This window comes from Peromyscus leucopus, chromosome 9, assembly GCF_004664715.2.
Source record: "Peromyscus leucopus breed LL Stock chromosome 9, UCI_PerLeu_2.1, whole genome shotgun sequence".
Lineage (NCBI taxonomy): Eukaryota > Metazoa > Chordata > Mammalia > Rodentia > Cricetidae > Peromyscus > Peromyscus leucopus.
The window spans coordinates 24,592,631-24,614,194 of record NC_051070.1 but is presented as its reverse complement, the minus strand read 5'-3'; positions in this window follow the sequence as shown (position 1 = coordinate 24,614,194).

Below are 21,564 nucleotides of genomic sequence, written 5' to 3'. Positions count from 1 at the left end.
CAATCCTTACGCTGTATCAAACGTCACATGGAAAGTGGTCCTTCACTTGCAGGTTTGTAGACACTCTTCTTATCCTCTCTTTCTATTTTTGAAACAAAGTCTCATCTACCCCAGGCTGGCCTCAAATTTTCTGTGTAGCAGAGGATGGTCTTGACTTGCTGATATTCCTGATGGCACCTCCCCAAGTGCTTGGATTACAAGCCTGTGCCACCACACCCAGTTTATAAAATCCAGGGCTTTGTACAAGCTAGGCAAATCGCTCTATTAACTCAGTCACTCTCCTAGCCTCTCTGACCATCTTCCCAATGATGGCTTTTGTGTCTGTCTCACATGATGTTTGAAATGTGGTAGGCATGATAAAGACTAGCTAAAAGTTTTCAGCAAGTGAATGAACTGATTGCTGTCTTCTTTATGCGAGGGGCTGGAGAATAAACTGAATTTTAAAATCCCACAAATAGAAAAACAGAAACAGCATTTTAGTATCATCATCTCCTAAAACTGAAAAGCATCTTCAATAATTTAGCAAATGCTATGTGCATTTTCATAGACTGGAAGCGTTCCTGCTCCTTCTGACCCTTTCAAAAAGGCAAAAGGCAAAAGGCAAAAAAAAAAAAAAAGCAAAATAATAAACTATAAATCACAACAGGAATGTTATCCAGTCATTGGGTTGATTGGTTTTGTCTTAAAAGAACTGTTTTTGAATATACAATGTAAGTAGCCAGAACATGAAAATAGTCCTGCCCCTATCAGTTTTCTGACCTTGGTAGCATTGTTCATGTTCTGAAATGTGTCTTCAGCAATGACTCCTTTGTTTTTATTGGTAGAGAATGTGCTGTAGTAACAAAACCATAAAAGTCTTCATGAGAGGGAATCGGGAGTATGTAAAGTTATTTAAAATAAATATCTTCACCCTCAAGTTAGGCAGTTTTCAAGACAAAGGTCTTCTATCAAAGAAAGTAGCAAGTTTTTCCTCCTCCTCCTCCACCTTTTCAACCTGACAGAGACAGCTGCATTTTCCATGCTTGGAACTCCCTGATAGGGAAGGACTTTGCTTTTGCTTTTTCTCTTGTGTTTTCCATAGTTTAGAGTTGTCTCTCTGTGGGTGGTGGTGCCAGAGATGGCATAGGACAATGGAGACTCTTGCTGAGGAATACCACAGCCAGAATGACCAGAGCTCTAATACTTGATTACATCCTATGAACACACAGCCTAATGTTTGGGGAAAGCTTCTAAGATGCCCAGTTAGGGAATAATTTTCCTTCTTATCTGCTCTCTCCTATTCCTCCCTTTTCCCCTTATGAATCTGAGTTTCCTCTGCATATCTTGCTGGCCCCAAACCTGGCAATCACCCTAGTGATTGGGGTCTTAAGTGTCTACCACCACATCTATCTCGGGATAAAATAAGTTATCAGAAAATAAACTAACCAAAACTAGCTAATTCATTTCCTGGTAATTTTTCTTGCTGTAAATACTAGTTCTTGAATATTCATTTCTTGGGCTGTGAAAGTCAAAAGAAACAAATCGTGTAAAGAACATTATCTGAATCTGTTCGGGAGTACACACTGGTGACCCTAACACATGGAGTGTAACTGAAACCGTCTGTGTTTTTGCCCACTGATAAGTAATTTATTAAAGTTCCGTTTAAGTTTTAAATCATTGGCTCTCTGGGCTTCACTGTGAGTAATTTCAATTGACTTGTAGTTTAACGACCTGTAACTTTGCAGTGTTTCATGTGATCCTGATGCTGTTTATCAATCTTGTATTTTTGTGTCTTTATCCGTGTGTACATGCCATGTGTGTGCAGGTTCGCTCAGAGGCCAGAAGGGGGCGTTGGGCCCCTACAGCTGACATGACAGGCAGTTGTGAGACACCTGACCTGGGCGCTAGGAACTGAACTGCGGTCCTCCAGAAAAGCAACAGTGTGCTTCACCACTGAGCATCTCTCCAGTCCTGTACCTCAAGACGAAAACACAAAACTTTATGTATTATGTTTTCTTATATACCTTTTCTTTCTCACTTAGAGGTTTCTTATCTTTTCTAAACTCCTCCATCTCTTCATTGTTTTTCCTGATCTCTAAGTGAACGTATTGTAAAGCTTTTGGCTACCAGTTTCAACATGTGAAGGGGCTGTGGGTCTGTTTCTGATTGAACCGACCCTCCATTGTTAAAAACTCTTTGTTTTCCTCACAAGTAATATTTCTTGTAAGAGAAATTTACACTGGGATGACTCGTGATCATACCCTTTAAAGATTATGATTCTGCATTTCCTGTAAAAAGCAGTGAGGTTTTTTTTTTTTTTTTAAGGTTCTTTTTAAAGCAAGTGGTTAAAGTACTGTGGATTACCCTGAGCCTGTCAGTATTTAGTTTTAATTTGAGGCTCTTAGGATGAGTCTATTTCAGTTTTGATCTTTGTTCTGGGATGTGATTCTCTCTGTTAAGGTGTGGCCCTCTGGGGTTTTAATGGAAAGTCCAAGATGTTCAAAGCCCTGTTAACTTGCTAGGATTTGAATGCCAAATTCCATCTATCCAGGACCTGGATGTGTTGATCTCTCTGCAGGCTCTCTCTTCCCAAATTTGCTTTATGTGATGTTGCTGTAATCCTTCCTCCTGGTCACCGTGTAGTTCAGAAGATACCATTACTCTGAAAGCATTGGAATCAGAGAGACCCCCATTATGGGAGGAAGCTTTGTCTACAGTCCTCCTTCTCTTCTCTTCCAGATGCTCTGCTGTCTGGAGCTCTAACTTTGGGGGTTCTGGGAACAGAAGGACTTTGTTCACTACCTGAGCTCTGGACTTCCTAGGCCACCTAGCTTCGGGGTACCCTAAAAAGAGAAAACAAAAGAAGACACATGGCATTCAATTCGTTTCCCTTATTTCAAGGGTCACATTCCCCTGTTTTCCAGGATGACTTTTGTTCCACTTCTACAACTTAGGCAGCTGTGTTTTATAATGTGTCCAGAGTTCACAATGGCTAAAGGCAGGGAGGTACTCTGGTATATGTCACAACTCCAAACCATAAATGTGCATACTGAGTTATAAAGGTTTATCAGTGAGATGCTGTGAATGTGAAATTATGGCCGAAGACTATGGCTACACAGGAAGCACTTCTTAGGTATAAGCCACCATCATTAGAGAAGTGACTCTGATCTCATCAGCAGGACAGTGACAGAGAGGAAAATTATTGACAAGAAAATCATGGGACAGATTATAGCTGCTTGAACTCCTGAGAACCTGCTGTCACTTAGTCCTACCTTCCTAGAGCTGTCTTCTTATAGCCAGATGTTGTTTCTAAAACAACCCCTCCCGAAGTTCCTAAACACAGAGCAAAAAACCTCTAGGCCTGACCTGATGTAACTACCACACTAATACTCCAGCAGAGAGCAAAATGAAACAAAAACACAAGACTTAAGAAGCTTAGACGTGATTTTCTTCAGTGGAGTTGACAAAACCCATTGAAGCAGGTCATTTTAGTTGCTCCTATTCACAAGTATGGAGAAAATTGTAAATATGTAAATATGCACAATGTGTGACATGTCACCGTCTCATGGTGTGCTATCTGGTGTTGAGACTCTAGTTGTCCTTAAATACAACCTTGAGGAAAAAATATTGACTCATATGAAATAAAACACAGCTGTTAAAAAAAAATCACGAAATATTTATCAAATGCCAGTTAGGAAAGTTGCTATGCAGTTTAACTAAAATAAATTTTTTTTCAGCTTTTTTTACTCATGACCCATTTTCACCCAAGATATTTATTCATGGCCCTTGGGTATGCTATACAAAAATGGGTATATAACCCAAAATGTACCTGTCAACAAATCACACAGAAATGTATTTTAAAACAATTCTTACACACACACACACACACACACACACACACACACACACACACACACACACACACACAGAGGAGCGGGGAGAAGGGGGAGGAGAAAGAGAATAAAATGTAAAAGAATTAATTCAATCTTGGATGAACATTTGATACTTCAGGATGTAGAGTATCTTTATTTCTCAAAGTTGATTTAAAATTTGATTTTATAATTGTTGATACCCAGAATGCCTCTTTGTACAAATATATAGTAAAGACAGGCAGAGACATGTTAGAAATTGTTGGAAATTCTGTGTTAATCCCAAATCCAAATATGTTGGATGACCTTTTTTAAATGAAACTCAAGTCAGTAACTCTAATAACAATTTTTAATCAAACATTTTAACCCAAGAAATTCCAAAAATATACAAATGTGATACATGCTGAAGAATGATGGTAGGAAAATACTCAAAGTCTCTGCTGTAATCAAATCCTTATGTTTCTATAACAGCAGAAAATGTTGTAAGTACAGTAAGTAAAACACATAATATGCAACGGTCTCAAATCTATGCCGAGGCATTTCGGATGGTGTGCTTGTGGGTTGGTATTGTCTGGCTTGAGGGCATATGGCAGTGCAAGGTACCAGTGTTGTGTGTCTAAAACCGAGGCAGTACTAGAGTCATGGGAAGCAACATGGGCAAGCACTGCCAGAAACACGTTGGACTAAGTATGTGTTTGATTCTGAATTCATTTTTGATAGTTGTATGTTCACAGACCGTTTCCTGTTGGCAACTCTGCTGTGGGATGGTCTGTATGTCAAATTGCTGTGATTGGTCAATAAATAAAACACTGATTGGCCAGTGGCCAGGCAGGAAGTAGGTGGGACAAGGAGAAAGGAGGATTCTGGGAAGCGGAAGGCTGAGGCAGAGAGACACTGCCAGCTGCCGCCATGACAAGCAGCATGTGAAGACACTGGTAAGCCACCAGCCACATGGCAAGGTATAGATTTATGGAAATGGATTAATTTAAGCTATAAGAACAGTTAGCAAGAAGCCTGCCATGGTCATACAGTTTGTAAGCAAAATAAGTCTCTGTGTTTGCTTGGTTGGGTCTGAGTGGCTGTGGGACTGGAGGGTGACAAAGATTTGTCCTGACTGTGGGCAAGGCAGGAAAACTCTAGCTACACAACTCTTTCCTAACTGTATTTGTTTATGCAGTGGGGTAGTGACCCAGAATTTAAGATGTTATGGCAGAAAACACTAGCTTTGCTTTAAAAAAAAGACTATAACATGGTGGAGCTGTAGCTCTATGATTAATACTTGCATTGGATATGAAAGGCCCTGGGTTTGACTCAGTATTACAAAAGGAAGAAGAGCAGGGCAGTGGTGGCGCATGCCTTTAACCCCAGCACTCAGGAGGCAGAGCCAGGCAGATCTTTGTGAGCTTGAGGCCAGCCTGGTCTACAGAGCAAGATCCAGGACAGGTGCCAAAGCTACACAGAGAAACCCTGTCTCGGAAAACAAAACAAACAAATAAAAAACAAACAAACAAAAAGGAAGGAGAAGGAAAGGGAGAGGCAGAGGGAGGAGAGAGAGGAGGAGGAAGAGGAAGGGAAGGTAAAGGGAGCAAGAGGAGGAGGAGGGTCTATATTTACAAGACAGTTGAAACTGAAAAGATGGCTATTATAGAAAAGACTTTTAGGAAACTCTACACATTCAAGTAGAATTTGAAAAGTAAAAGTAGCAACTAATAGCAAAGGGGAAACCATATCCAAATATGTGGAGAAATATAACCAAATTTAAGCAACATGGAGTCCAGTTAGATTAAGTGGGGTGGTGTGTTCATGGCAGCTCATGCCATTGAATTGCTAGGTTGACTCATGTCAGGGCAGAGAGTCAAGTGTTATGGGGGGGAGTTCAATCCTGCCAATATAGCCTTTCCCAAGTCTAGAAAACAGTATTCTTTAAGAAATATGATTAACGGAAAAGGGATACTTGCTATTATAATAAAATTATATATTTTACTTGGTAATATTTCTGAAACGTTTCTTAATAAAAGGAACTATAGTCAGGCAACAGAGGAAAACGTGGGAGACATATTCTACACTTAGTGGAAGCTAAGTAACTATGAAAATAATAGAGGGATTCATTATGTTGGAATATGGAGCAAAAGTCCTTTAGTACAGCAGAGTTTCTTCTGCGTGTACTCCCTTTAGGGACATACTTCCACTCTGATGCCATCAGATAACTTACAAAGATGTTTCATGGGTAACCCAAACCCAGAAAGACAGTCATGGTATGTACTCACTCATAAGTGGATTCTAGATATAAAATAAAGAACAATCAGACCACAACCCATAGGACCACGAAGGCTATATATATATAGCATGGAGGTCCCTAGGATGACTGTGGCTTATAATAAATTTTGGTTTTACTCAATTATTGAAAAAAAAATAGCCAAATGAATGGAAACACATGAACTATGAACCAAAGGCTGAGGGGCCTCCAGCTGGATCAGGCCCTCTGAATAGGTGAGACAGTCGATTGGCTTGATCTGTTTAGGAGGCAACTAGGCAGTGAGACCAAATCCTGTACTCATTGCATGAGTTGGCTGTTTGAAACCTGGAGCTTATGCAGGGACACTTGGCTCAGGCTGGGAGCAAGTTACTGGACCTGCCTGGACTGAGTCTACCAGGTTGATCGCAGTCCTCGGGGGAGGACTTGTCCTGGAGGAGGTGGGAATGGGGGGTGGGCTGGGGGTAAGGGGAGGGGGTGGAAGCGGGGAGAATAGGGAAACCCATGGCTGATATGTAGAACTGAATGGTATTGTAAAATAAAATTAAAAAAAAAAAGTGATGTTTCATGGAAGCACACACTGAAATTGACATAAAAGAGATACCTATGTTTTATATGGATCCATACAATTAATTTTAAATCCAGATTCAGCATATGAAAGAAGATGTGATATCTACCTGAGTCTGGCTTAATACATGTTTCTTAAAAAGATCTACTTGTAAACTGTTCATTCTTGCAAATATGATTTCATTTTTATTTATGACTTCATAAAGTTATATTTTGTAACATAATGTTGTATACACACACACACACATACCCATATATACACAACATTATCTTTATTCATTCATCTGTTGATGGACGTCTAGGCTGGATTCATTTCTTGCTACTGTGTGCATGCTTTTGGGTATATAACCTAGAGTGCTACACCTGGCTTATATGAAATCTATTTTCTTTTTTTTTTTCTTTCTTTCTTTCTTTCTTTCTTTTTTTTTGGAACCTTTATACTGATTTTCGTAGTGGCTACACTAGTTCACATTCCCAACAGCCATGAAGTGGGGTTCTTCTTCTCCCCTTCCTTTCCAGCTTTTTTTTTTTTTTTTTTTTTTTTTTGGCTTACATTTTATGTATCGAACTGGGTAAATTGATCTTTCACTCACTCACTTCCTCAGTCAACTTCTGTGAGTTGCGTGTATGCAGGGTGCATTGATGCGGGCACGTGGCTTGTGGTGACAAACTAAAGGGGGCGTTTCTTTGTCCACGGACCCAACTTTCTAGGGCCAGCTCCCAGCCCCTTCTCTCTGCTTCCTTGGGGCCACAGCCCTGCTCCACCTTATTTCTTCAGAGAGACACGCAGACTAGTTGATTATGTCTGAAATCTCAGTTTGTCTCTCTTCTCTCCCTTGTCTTTACTATTCAGTTTCCTGCAGTATGGGAGAAATTTTCCGTGTGAGCCTTAGGCTCTGGAAGCTGTTGCTTTTACATACCTGCCCATTCACAGAGCCAGTCTACGTCAGTCATGCCTCTTTGAGACCCAAGCCTAGGGCATTGCTGGGCATTGCGAAACATAACTAGAGATTAACTTGTTTCACTTTGAGCACACCAGTGAAGATGCTGAAGAGTAGGTTCTATCTGCAGATGTGTAAGGGTTTATTTTTATGGATATGAAATATAGTGAGCCTCACACTTTGCTGCAGTCTGCTAATTGATTGCTTGCTCTTTCTATTATCTTCCTTCTTAAAATCAAGGAATGCCATAACTCCATCATGAATGCTTACAGTTGCTTTTCCTCCATAGGAAGGACAAGTAATGTCAAAGTGAATCCCAATGTTCTCCATTGTTGGAAGAAAGCTAAATTTTATTTTGAGGTGTGTGTGTGTGTGTGTGTGTGTGTGTGTGTGTGTGTGTGTGTGTTGTCTTATGACACCAACTTAAGATAGACTCCAAAGCACAGGGGCTCATCCTACTTAGACTTCTACTTAGTGTTTTGGTGTATCAGTGACCCACACGTATAGACTCAAGGAAAAGGGAGGGAATAGGGCAGGGCCCTGCAGCAGAAGAGGCAACGTAGGGCTTATGAGCTTTGCTCAGTGCTAGCTCCACTTTTTGGAATCAGTTTATCTGATACCTACGAATCTAGATATCTCGTCTACCTTCTAGGCATATTTATTAAATGGGTCCACATTGTATCCATTAACAAGATGTCAAACTTAACCTGTTCAGTGGATTTTCTATTACTACAGTAGAAGTGAAAATTTATTATGGTAACGAGAAACCTGCCTGTAATCTTCACAAGGTTTAGAAAACATTCCCTGTCACAGTGGACATGCCAACAAAAAGATCTATCAGAATGAAAAATTATATTTCATGTTTGTGCCTAGTTTTTAAAAGGAGGTCTACTATAAATCAAGAACAAATTCCAGAAAAAAAGAAAAAACAAACTGCTGTCTAGGTGGAACACTTGCAGTTCTTCTGAACTGTAGCTGGTGGGAGGACGTTTTAATTTCTTTTTGGCACGAGGACCTTTATTTTCACTTTTATGTCTAGCATCTATTTTTAAAAATCAGCTTGACTTGATCAAGATATTTAGTAAAGGCAGAGAATATGAATGAGGAGTCCCTGCTGGGAAGATGAATGGGTGGCTGGCAGAACTCTCCAGGCCTTATTCTCTAATTCCGGAGCTGGGGCCTGGTCTACCTGCTTGACTTCCATGTCTGAGGCCACAGGACGTGAACTAAAACTGAGGCCTGTATTGCCATAACTTCTAGCAGTTCCTTAGCAGAATGTAATTCTCGACGTATTTTATAGCTGTTCAAAGTATTAATTCAGTGGAGTTAAGAATGGGAAGTTTCAGACAGAATTAGGGTTTACATATGTAAGAACTGTAGGTACACCTGGTTATCTGAGGTTCTTTCTCTGTGAGTTCACTTTTACACCCATCCACCTACACACAGAGGCAGGTTTCCAATAGTCAACTTAACCCATCCCAGCAAGGCCTGAAGAATGGTCTTACCCACCCAGAGATGGACCCCGAAATCAGCTGAGCCCAAGAGCCCCTACCTTGTCAATTTTGAAGGGGCTTAAGATAGTCAAGTCTCATTCTGGGATGATAAAGAATGTTGTAAACTCTTGGGTGGGTCAGAGGACTGAGAGAAAAAACAGCTGGAAAGATGGGAGAAGAGGAGGAGAGTGCAAAAGGAGAAGCAGATGCTGTCACCGAGCATTGGTGGGGTTGGGGGGTGTAGTTTTCCTGTGATTCCTTTTTGGTGAAAGATAAGTCCTTCCAGGGAGTGCCCATCTAATGCGTACGTTTAATTCTCTTATTCCTCTTAGATGTCTATGTGTTTTCCAGTATTAATACAACAAACCTTTGTTTTTAAATTTCATCTGCCTCAAGTGGCTTGATAGTCAAGTCAAAAGTGCTAACTGAAAAATGGAAAGTTAATAAAGTGTATTAGTCAAACATAATTTCAAGTACATTTGAAGCAGTCATTCCTCAGTCTCCCTCCCCCTTTTTCCTACTCAAGCTGTGCACGTGGATGTCTCAGGCCTGCCCAGTCTTCTGCCTTCTGCCTCCAAACAAATAGAATCTGGGACAAATTCAAATGTTCCAGAAAGTCATCAAAGCTTTGTCAAACCCTTTCTGGCTTCTTCTTAATTCATCAGGGAGAGTATTTCTGGTTTCCTTGTTGCTCTCTGTGTTTACAAGTTGCCTTACACTCATTTGAAATTGCCTTCTTTGCTTTTATTTGTTCCAAAGAGATTGTGAGTTATTGGCTACAAAGGGCATAACATTCTACTCTATTATTTTGCAATTTCATTCTAAATAGCCCCCATGCCATGTATTTCATACCTTTGCTGCCCTACAAATATACATTAACTGTCTTCAGCACATCCTAAGAGAATCATGAAAATCCAGATTTTATAACATGAGAAGCAAATCCTTGGAAACTTTAACTTAAGTAAGATGATGATGCCTAGAAAGACAAGTGTTCACCATGGGAAATGAAGCATTACCTCACTCAGATCCCCATTTCTAAATAGGTAGTGTCAGAGTTCTAGTACAAATTCTTTTTTTTTTTTTTTTTTTTTTTTTTTTTTTTGGTTTTTCGAGACAGGGTTTCTCTGTGTAGCTTTGCGCCTTTCCTGGATCTCGCTTTGGAGACCAGGCTGGCCTCGAACTCACAGAGATCCGCCTGCCTCTGCCTCCCGAGTGCTGGGATTAAAGGCGTGCGCCACCACCGCCCGGCCCTAGTACAAATTCTTTTATGTGTGATGTATCCAGGTGAGTGAGCACAGAGGCCCTTCCTTTTCAACAGAATAAAGTGAAGGGCTCTACTAAGATTAGATCTCCAACTCCACTTGCCAATAGATGTGCTAGAGCATAAGCTTGGTTGGAAGGACATTCATTTGCAGAGAACACAGCCTCCTAACTTTCCAAGGTTTCTAAAAAGTGCACTAGGAAATACATTCTATTCTATTATACAATCTTAAAAAAAAAAAAATCATCCCCTTCTCAAGCTACATTTGTTGAGTGATAGGTATGTTCAAAAACATTTTAAAATTCATTGACAAAGAGGTGACACCGTGTCTACGAGACATGTCCAGTGAGCCAGATGCACGCCAGAAACAGAAATGTGTAGCTATGCTCTCTACTGAGTCTCAATCTGTATATGGTGGCAGACCCTGAAGCTCCCGGTATGAGAACATTTTTGCAAATCTAAAATAAATAACCAGAGTAGGTTTGTTGCTCACAGAAAAGCGCAGTGTGTTTACATGAGCACCCCTTCCACTTGAGCCCTCTGACCTGAGAAGAGGAGTGAAACTCTGAGAGCTGCCAAGTTCCAGAGCTGGGAACAGACCCAGTAGCAGGGCTATTCTTCTCCGCCCTCAACCACCTGGACACATTATCTCCAGCAGACAGAGGTTAAAATTTAGTTTCCCTTCTGCCCATCAGTAGGGATTTGGGAGACTTGGGAGGTTACATGTATAGTAGGAATGACAAGTTCTTTTAGTCATGACTTGTGAATGGGGTCAAGCCAGCTGATTTTTTTCTTTTTCTTGCTTTTTGTTACTTTGCCCCTATTCCTACCTTCTTACGGAACCTTTGGGATTTGTTCCAGCACATTTTCCCCTGTTAAATCTGTTACTGCCTACACTTACAATCTATCAGTTATCTGGATAGGATTCACATCTCTGGTTATTTGCCTGGTCAAGTGGCCAAAGGACCGTCTAGAGGATTGACAGGTTAGGAAGGCTAGTAAAAGAGAGGAAGGTGTACTGTCTCACAGGACAATGGGGAACAGGAGAGACCATGTTCACACAGTGTCTCTCCCCAGTTACACTTGGTCCTTCCCTGATGTTGCCCTGAGATCATCCTTTCTTGTCCTCCCTAGAGTACTCTGAGTGTTGAGCACTCTACCTCTCATGTTCCATTGTCTCCTTCCAGCTTATCCCGATACTCTCTGTTTGATTGCCCTAGAAAGCACACATACCTTCTGTCTGATCAGAGAATATGGGACTATTTTTTAAAATTAATTAGATTAGTTCTTTGACAGTTTCATACATGTATGTGATACATTCTGATTACGCTCACCAAAACCTTCTGGTGTCTCCCTGTAGTGTCTCTTAACTTCTCTCCTCCCTTTGCCATGTTCATGTCTCTTCCTTTTGTTACCCACTGAGTTTCTCAGAGCGATCTGTGTGATCACAGGTGTGGGACTAGCTAGGGAAGCCATGATGGGCTATTGGCAAGTCCAGTCTCGGACAGGCCAATGCAGACAACTGTAGCTACTGGGAGTTCATGACTGCAGTGACTATATCACGCCCAGAAGAGAGCATCTCACCAACCTTTCTCCTATCTTCTGGCTCTTGAATTCTTTCTGCCACCTCTTCCACTATATTCCCTCAGCAGAATATAAATATGTGTTTAGAGCTGAGCGTTCACTCTGTTACTTGCTACTTATGCCAAATTACATTCTTGGATTACTACTCACCAAAAAGCATACCTAGTCTACAAAGTTTTACATGAGGAGCCATCAAAGTTAACACAAGACCTTTCCACATCAGCCACTCCAGCTGCAGAAAACAAACAAAATCTCTCAGAGACAATCCCTCCTGCGGAGTATGGTCACCACTTGACTCTGCCTTTTCTCTTTTTGTTCTCCTCATTTTATCAAGTGATATCATGAAAAGAACATAAAATATGTATACTATTTATGACATACCTTTGGCTTCAAGTTGCAGCAAGGTATCATAATTCACTTGTAAATACCATACCTTGAAATAGCCTAAGCAAAAAAATATAACTTTAGCTACACACACACACACACACACACACACACACACACACACACACACACACACACGTTTTTCCTTGTCTGTTTTGATTTCTCCTTAAATTCATCCATATAACAGTATCATTTCACTAGAAATGTTTTTCCTCATTGCCTTTGTGATTGCCAAATTGTATGAATGACTTATCCTTGTTTTGGTGAATTTGGGATTGCATTTTTTAAATAAAAATTTGTTCTTTTAATATATTGTTGACATTATCATGCCTGTAATAACCTTTTTCCCACATGGACCATTCTATTGTTTGTAATAAGAAGAACTAGCTTTCAGATGGTTGGAACTCTTGGAATGTTAAGTTTTAGTCTTTTAGAAATTCAAATAACCCTAACTTTTGAATGCAAACAAAATAGAGACTTGCAAATGTTTGTACCTAGTTATAGAAATGTAACCTTTCACCGGAGGAATTTTTCACTGTTTGAAAAACGCTGGTGAGAGTCCAAAATGGCAAAGTCACTTTGGAAGAAGTTTGGCACTTTCTTACAAAACTAAACATGTTCTTATCATACCACCCAGCAATTCTACTCTGTAGTATTAATGCAAATAATAAAAAACTATGCCCCTGAAGAAATGCCTGCACATGATTATTGATAAACTCGGAAGCAACTAAACATCCTTCAATAGATGAATGGATAAACAATCTGTGGTTTCTCCTGAAGATGGGACATTTTATGTAAGAATAAAAGTAAGTGATTTTATCAAGCCATCAGAATAAAGGACTTTGTTTTGTGAACAAAGTCAATCTGAAGAACATTCACACTATATGACTCTCTATAAAAATTCTAGGAAAGACAAAAACTATGGAGGCCACAAAAGATCAGTATTGCCAAGACTGATCATTAATTGCCACAAATGCACCAAACCACAATAATGCAAAAATATTAGCAGTAGGAGAAACTTGGTCAGGACAGGGGATAAAGGAGACAAGAAGGAATCTTTCTGTATTTTCTGTCCAAATTTCTATGAATTTTAGACTACTATAAAATGAGCAATTCCTAATTTAAAACAAAGTCAAACAAAAATGTGGTGGTACTATGTTCCCCAAAATATTGTGTACCTTAATAAACTTATCTGGGGTCAGAGAACAGAAAAGCCACTAGATACTTAAGATAGGCAGTGATAGCACACGCCTTTAATCCTAGCATTCCAGAGGCAGAAATCCGTGTGTTCAAGGATACAGCCAGGCATGGTGACTTATCATGCCTTTAATCCCAGAAAGCAAGCCTTTAGTCCCAGGGAGTGGTGGTAGAAAGCAGAAAGATATGTAAGGCATGAAGACCAGGAGCTAGAAGCATTTGGCTGGTTAAGCATTTGGCTGGTTAAGCTTTCAGGCTTCTAGTAGCACAGTTCAGCTGAGAGCCATTCAGATATGAGGACACAGAGGCTTCCAGTCTGAAGAAACAAGACCAGCTGAGAAGTTGGCCAGGTGAGGTTAGCTGTGGCTTGTTCCAGTTCTCTGATCTTCCAGTTCACCCCAATATCTGGCTCAGGTTTGATTTCATTAATAAGAACTTTTAAGTTTCATGCTACACAAAAATGAACCTACTCCTCAAATGCAACAGTAAGAAAGTCTAAACACCTTTTAAGAATACTTCTGGTTGTGGATGTAGTGATGGTTTTATGGATAAAATGATTGCTTCACATGCTTTGAGGACCTGGTTAGACCCCTCAGAACCCATGGAAAAAGCGGAGTGCTGTGGCACACATCTATAACCTTAGTACTAGGAAGGGAGAGAGACAAGAGGATCCTTGGAGCTTACTGGACAGGCAGCCTCGCTGCATCAGTGAACTTCAGGTTCAGAGAGACCCTGTCTCAAACAATAGGTTGATAATGACTGAAGAAAGACACCTAAGGACATCTGCATCTGCACCAAGCTCCTGAAAGAAAGAAAGGAGGGGTAACTGGCTGGCACTTAGGTAGAATGGAGGCAGAGCAAACTTCCATCATTGAAGTGAGATGGTGCCAGTCTCTTGGCTATGTACTTTCTATGCATTGTCTCAGTGGAACCCTATAAAGTGGGTATTACATGAGGTGTTGCAGCTTAGAAAGATTAAGCAATTTGCCTCAGGCCATGGTGCCAGGAAATGGGATAGCCATGTTGCTACTGGGGAATCTGGGGTTCCCTCTTGTGAGTTCTTAATCTCGTTAATAAAATAATTGAGAAATGGACTGGAAAGAAAGCTTAAGAACAATTTTATTAGTGTTTGAGAAGGTAAACAACTGAGTAGGTAAACTGAAAAGTCCCAACAGCTTCCTGAGAGTAGAAGAGAAAGAGAAAGGCATGCCTTTTAAGTTAGTATGTAGGTCACAGAAAGAGAGCTCTCCCCGAGTGTCAGGGAAAGCATGCTTAGGTTTTTTGAATTGTCTTCAAAAGAAAAAGGGAAAGAAGAAAAAGTTGTGCTCTTTTGAGTAACTCAGAAAAGCAGACAGGCTGCATGCATAAGTCTGTATAAGTGGCTGCACCAAGGGAAGGATTGCTGGGAAGGGTAGGTACATTATCTCATTAAGGGGATAATTATTCCTCCCATCTCCTTTGCACGTCTTCAGGCAAATCAGCTTTCCTGGGAAAGGGGGACTCCTGATTGGCAGGCCCAGCCCCAGTAACTCTTAACAGAGGTATCATCAGTAATATGTAATGTTTTAATTTTTGGAACAAATCAAATAGTCATGTCTCTACCTAGGGCCAGCGATAATTCATTACTTTGAGTCCTAAGAAGGAGCAGTTGTGATGACTTCTAGTGTTACCAGGGAGCCAGGGAGTGGAGTACAAAGCAGATCATGGGGGAGCAGTCTGTCCTCAATTGCCTCCAAGACTACTAATAATCCTCATCTAGCTACCTAACAATGCTACAACTCAAGTCTTCTCAGTGGAAGGAAAAGGAAGGAAGAAGGACAGCAGGAATGCTGTCCACTTCTGAAGATGGTACCTGGAGCAGAAGAATAGAATAAAGGGTAACTCTTCACTCTCCAGCAAAGAGTCCACCATGGTTATAACTATGCAGGCTTCCCCACTGGCAAAACCAATCATTCCCCTGCCTCCACTGCAGGACTTTCCTGCAAGCAGCCAGTAGCTAGAGTTTAGAGTCTCTTAGAGGCAGCTGAGTTCCAACATCACAGGGAAAACACGGTAGAAGGATAATTGTGTGGAAAGTCTGTGTAGATGATCTGCCATTAATATATAATACAGAAAATGCTTGCCACACTTGCAGCATCCTTTATGATCCTCTCAGGATATTTTTATTACAATTACGAGCAACAGCCCTTGGAAGATACACCAGCAGCTCTCAATTTTCTTGATCAGCTACCATATTCTTTTCTTTACTTCTGCTCTTACATTAGAAGGCAGTGGATATGGGGGCGGGGGTGTTCAGGGCTGAGATATTACCTTTGCTAATTTTGAAAGAGGAAAACCTGCAGAATCAAAAGCTCAAATAGCTCACTTTAAAAGCACTTGAGAACAAGAGAAAGTTTTATGTGATTACATTAATAGCAGTGACAAATGCACGCGAAACACTTAACCATGGTGTGTGATGCAAAGAAAACCCATTTAGGTGTCATTCATCTTTTTCACATTAGTACAATGAGTACTCTCTGCTATCTTCTCAGGCAGTGCTTGATTAGGATGCTGCATTTTTCAGAAGCCAGCTCCCTAACCTGTCCTCCTAGAGGCCTTTTTAAAGAAAAGGTTAAAACCCTAAATAGGAAACAAAATCTTTCTGAAACTCAAAATATTAAAAAAAAAAAAAAAGCTTTCTGAAACCCAAAATACAAAACAAGATCCCTCTCCCAATTCTACCTCTCTAAAAAAAATATTTTCAGAACCACTTTGTCTTTGGAGGGATATGATTTTTATTTACCAATTGGTTATCTCTAATACTTTCTCTCCAAAGGAAATAAACTATGCAAAATGAGCTAGGAGCCCTGATAAGGGATTTCCAAGGTCAGCATCATGAAGAAGAGAAAAGAAATATGGGGTTATAAAGAAAATAGTGGCAGAGAAATGGCGGGGGGGGGGGGGGAGGAGACTGAAAAATTAGGAATGATGGCTCTGAGCAAGCTTTAAACCAGCTCCCCACGACTGCAGACTGAGAAAGCTCTGAAACTTCAACAGAATTTAGCAATGTTCTTCTGGATCAACCATACCACAACTAAGTTTTCCAGGCGAAAGAACGTGTATGGTGTGAAAAAAAAAAAAAAATAACGAGAGTCAGGCCAGCCTACATCTTACTAACTGTGGTCCTGATAATTCACTGAGCTAGCCCAGCTTCCCATTAGAAAGAACTTGGGGGCTAAGGACCCCCTTTTCTCTCTGAATTTGCTTCTGGAGAAGCAACTGACCCAGCCTTAGAGCTAGCAGAGGCCGTTCCAGGCCACACTGGGTGGGGGGAGGCTCCTGAGGACCATTAAGCTTCTTTTCATGGGACGGCATGTGAACAGGATTCGGCCACCAACAGTGGTCCCCATCTTTCAGAGCCACCCACTTTCTTCAAGCCTCTTCATGATTTTGTTCTTTGTTTTCAGTTTCCTGAGACGATCACATTATTCTGTTTCAGATCTCCCAGCACTCACCACTGTCTCGTTTTTACTGTGAAAGTGGGGAGCCTAAGGAACACCAGAATGTTTGCTAGTGGAAGAAAGGAGGCAGTGTTTCAGCGAGGCAGACAGGAGAGCATGCAGGTAAGGGCTTTGGAGCACAGAGGTGGAGAATCAGGCCCTTCCTCCCCCGACCTGGCCCTTCCCCCACAGCTCCACAGAGGCTTGTCATGGACATGAGGTCTAGCACCGCTCTTCTTTCTGCCTTCAAAACACACATTTTAAAGACTCCCAAAGGAATTTTATTTTATTTTTTGCAAACTCCAGTTTCTGATGTGGAAGGAAGTGTTTCCAGATATATTAAAAAAAAAAAATTACAAGCTTTAACATCACATAAAGGAAAAGAAAACACTTAGATTTGAAGCTTTGAAAGGATATTAAATAAGAGAATTTTGGTTATGCCAGATATGGATGCCAGTACTATAGGCAAGAACCTCATAAAACATATCAAGCCTAGGCAAAAATAAAACAGGCAGAAATAGAATATCATTTGAACCATAGCAGGTCCATAAATTCTGCTCCAAAATTTCAAGCCAACACACATACCATATTGTACAAGAGAGCCTGGAAGGAGGAAATTAGCAGTAAAGAAAAAAGCTTTTAAAAGTAACGTGCTGAACCAGAAAAAAACAGCAAAGCTCCAAAAGTCAGAATAAGTACTTATCTGGGGAGAAACATCAACAAAGTATGTGATTTTCCTTTTTAAAGATTCTGGATTGCTGAGCCCATCTGAGACATGAGTCAATATGGGTGGGTAGGTTCAGCGTGTTGGACAAATAAGTTTTGCTTCTCACTAGGACATTTGGATACTACATAAATAGAAACCTTCTTTTCATCTTGAGAAGCATAAGGGAGTGCTTTCTCGGAGTGAATATTTTCCTCCAATCACTTGGAAAAGAGAGAGAACATTTATTTCCATGTTTCTCATATCTAGCAAACTCTACTGACCTTAGCTTGAACTTGAAAACATTGTTCTAATAAACCTGCGTCTCTTTGCCATCTGCCCATGGTGTAGAAACACCAGCTCTAGCACCTCCCACTTAAACAACGAGCTCTGGTTTTGTACAGGGAACCCCTGTCTGGTATAAGTGCCACTTTGTGAAATGAGGCGCCTGCAACCAGAGGCAGCTCCCACCACCCAACAAAGTTCTCCACTAGTGCCTGAACTGTCCTCAGGACTGGTTACGGTGTGGAGCTGTATCTGGTGTTAAAACTAAAATCTCAACAAACCTAGTTCTGCAGCCTTTGACTTTACCTTTGAGTCCGGAATTATTCAGAACTAATGGCTTCCAATGTTTTGCCCTATCACCCCCAGAAGATTATGTTTACTGCTGGAAAAAGGAACTGACTATCAGGAAAGCCGGAAGTGAGATACAGAAACTGCCTCGTTGGTTGCAGCTGTCTTTGAACGTAGTTTGAACAATTGCTGCTTCTCATTGGTCAGCTGTTTGTTGAACGCTATAGGTTACAGTCTGTTTATATATCGGGTCAGGTTGTAGAAGAGTACCATCTGTTTACACAGCAAGTTAGCTTGTAATGCATTGTGTAAGGAGAAACCATAGACCAAACTTAAAACACACGGGAAGTTCCATTAGTCTTAAAAAACAAAAAAACAAAAAAACAAACAAACAAACAAACAAAAAACCTCTGGGTAAGACACTCGGCTGCCTTGAGAGCCACGCCTTAAATCAGTGTTATTTTGCTCAGTTGATGCTACAGCTCACATCTAGGAACTCCAGAGAAGGAGAAGTCTTTTCTGCCGTTGTGTGAGGACGTCCCAGAGCACATGGGATTGCTGCCAGACTGCTGTGTTTCTGGAACATTTGGCTACTCTGTTCCATTTTGAGTCCCTCTAGGAAACTGACTGTGGAGACAGCTCTGGGTCACCTAGCCACTATGTCTTGTCTCCATGGCCCAAAGTTTGTAGAGGCTGCAGTGACATGCTTCTCTCTAGTTGGCTTCTTATCTACAGCGTTCAAAGTCCCGCAAAATTGAACATAGAAATTTGCCATTCACACCCAGAGTTTTATTTGGTTACTTAAAAGGTGGCTGGGAGGAAGGCACAGAATATATGTGTGTACATGCTCCAAAGAGGAAAGGAAATGGCCCCAAGTAAACCGATCAAGTACTTGCATTTTTCAATTTATTTGTTGCTTGGCTGCCATCCGCTTTGAGTTTCTCTTATATAGTCTGTTAGAGCTAGAACAGAGAGCATGCATGATCCTTGGAAGGAAAAGGAATAATTAAAGGTCATTCAATAGACCGTCATTCTTTCATGTAACCTCCAAGGAAGAGGCCCTTAGCTCTCACAATGTCACACAGTTCAATTTGGTAAAAGTAGAATTATAATTGTAACCCTAGACCACCATGCTTTCTGCTGTGCCGAGGCAAAGGTGCTGATGGTCCTTGTGAAATGCTTGCTTGTATGCTTACCCGCCAGGGTATGTAACAGGATGAACATTCACAGGCACTGGATTTCTTTAAAGGGCTGATGTTGGAAAATCTCAAGTATTTATATATAATTGGCAAATATATATTTATGTTTAAAATTCAAATATATATTTAGGTGCTATATTTATATCTAATTGCTAGGTATCTTTCTCTATGACGTTATTTTCAAAAAGTTTGCGTGGGTTTTTCTTGTGCTTTCTTTTACAACTCTTTTGTGCTTTAATATTTACTGATTGATTTAATTCATTTTGAGACAGGATCTCACGTGACTTAGGTTGTCCTGGAACTCACTGTATGACCAAGGAAGGCTTTGAAATTAGGATCTACCTTCCTCTGACTTTGAAGTGCATGCCTCCACAACCAACTCTTCTGTTTTCTTGCAGGTCAAATCCCAAATATAATACAATGTCATTTGATTATTATTTCCTTAATAAATTATAAGGCCATGGATATTAACTGTTCCAAGACTGTGCAATTGAACAGAGGTGTGCCATGGAGTGTTGAACTGTACCCTTTTATCCTTTCCTGGAAATACTCTGGGAAAAGTATATACAGTGTTTTACCTACTGGGTGATGTCTGTCTTCAGGAGGGGCAGGATTTCTCTAGTTTGTAGCAAACACGGGATGAACAAGGGAGAAGCTCTCCTAAACAATATAGATTTTTCCCCCCACTGAGTTAGATTATCAGAACTCGAAATGTTTGATTTTATGGTACTTGCTGCTTTGTGTCCAAAGAGTTTCCCCACAGTTTTTCATGTTATGATACTCAGAATATATATCATAAGTGGATAAGCAACAGTATTTGGAGGGTAGTTTTGTGGTAGAACAATGTTCAGCATGTATGAAGCAGTGGATTCAATCCCAGAAGGGTCTTTATTTATCATGGTCTTTTATTCCTTGTTCTCCTCTCTGTTCTTGATCCAGCTGGGATCTCCCGTTCCCCTAAGCTCTCTTTTCCTTGACCCTTGCCATTCATTACCCCCACTCACGTCCATGTTGTTCATGTAGATCTCATCCATTTCTCTGTCACTGGGCGATCCCTGTGTCTTTCTTGGGGTCCTGTTTTCTAGGTAGCCTCCCTGGAGTTGTGAATAGCAGTCATCTTTGTTTTACATCTAGTATCCTCCTATGAGTGAGTACATACCATGTTTGTCTTTCTGAGTCTGGGTTACCTCACTCAGGATGATTTTTTCTAGATCCATCCATTTGCCTGCAAACCTCATGATGTCATCGTTTTTCTCTGCTGAGTAGTATTCCATTGTGTATATGTACGACATTTTATTTATCCATTCTCCAGTTGAAGGGCATCTAGGTTGTTTCCAGGTTTTGGCTATTACAAACAATGCTGATATGAACAGAGCTGAGCAAGTGCCCTTGTGGTATGATTGAGCATTCCTTGGGTATATGCCCAAGAGTGGTATAGCTGGATCTTGGGGGAGATTGATTCCCAATTTTCTAAGAAAGCACCATATTGATTTCCAAAGTGGTTGTACAAGCTTGCATTCCCACCAGCAGTGGAGGAGAGTTCCCCTAGTTCCACATCCTCTCCAGCATAAGGTGTCTTCAGTGTTTTTGCTCTTAGCCACTCTGACAGGCGTAAGGTGATATCTCAGAGTCGTTTTGATTTGCATTTCCCCGATGATTAGGGATGTTGAGCAATTCCTTAAATGTCTTTCAGCCATTTGGGTTTCCTCTGTTGAGAATTCTCTGTTTAGCTCTATAGCCCATTTCTTAATTGGACTGTTGGGCGTTTCGGTGTCTAATTTCTTGGACTATTGGTAACTGAGGAGTCTTTGGTTTGGAGAGTATTTGTAATCTCACTGAAGTCCCCTGTGCTACAAGTGACTTTCTTAAGGGCTCATGTCACCTATAACATCTTTCTCTTACAGCACATCAATTAGAATTCAAACCATAGTTCAAGTGCCCTGGCTGGGGAGGCCACAAAGCAGGCAAGGCTTGTACTTTCTATCTTCGTCAGTTTTCATTTGCCTTAAGTATTTAATAAAACTCAGAAACATAGTCACTGGACTCTAACGTGCCTTACACATGATGGTCAGAGCTGTTAG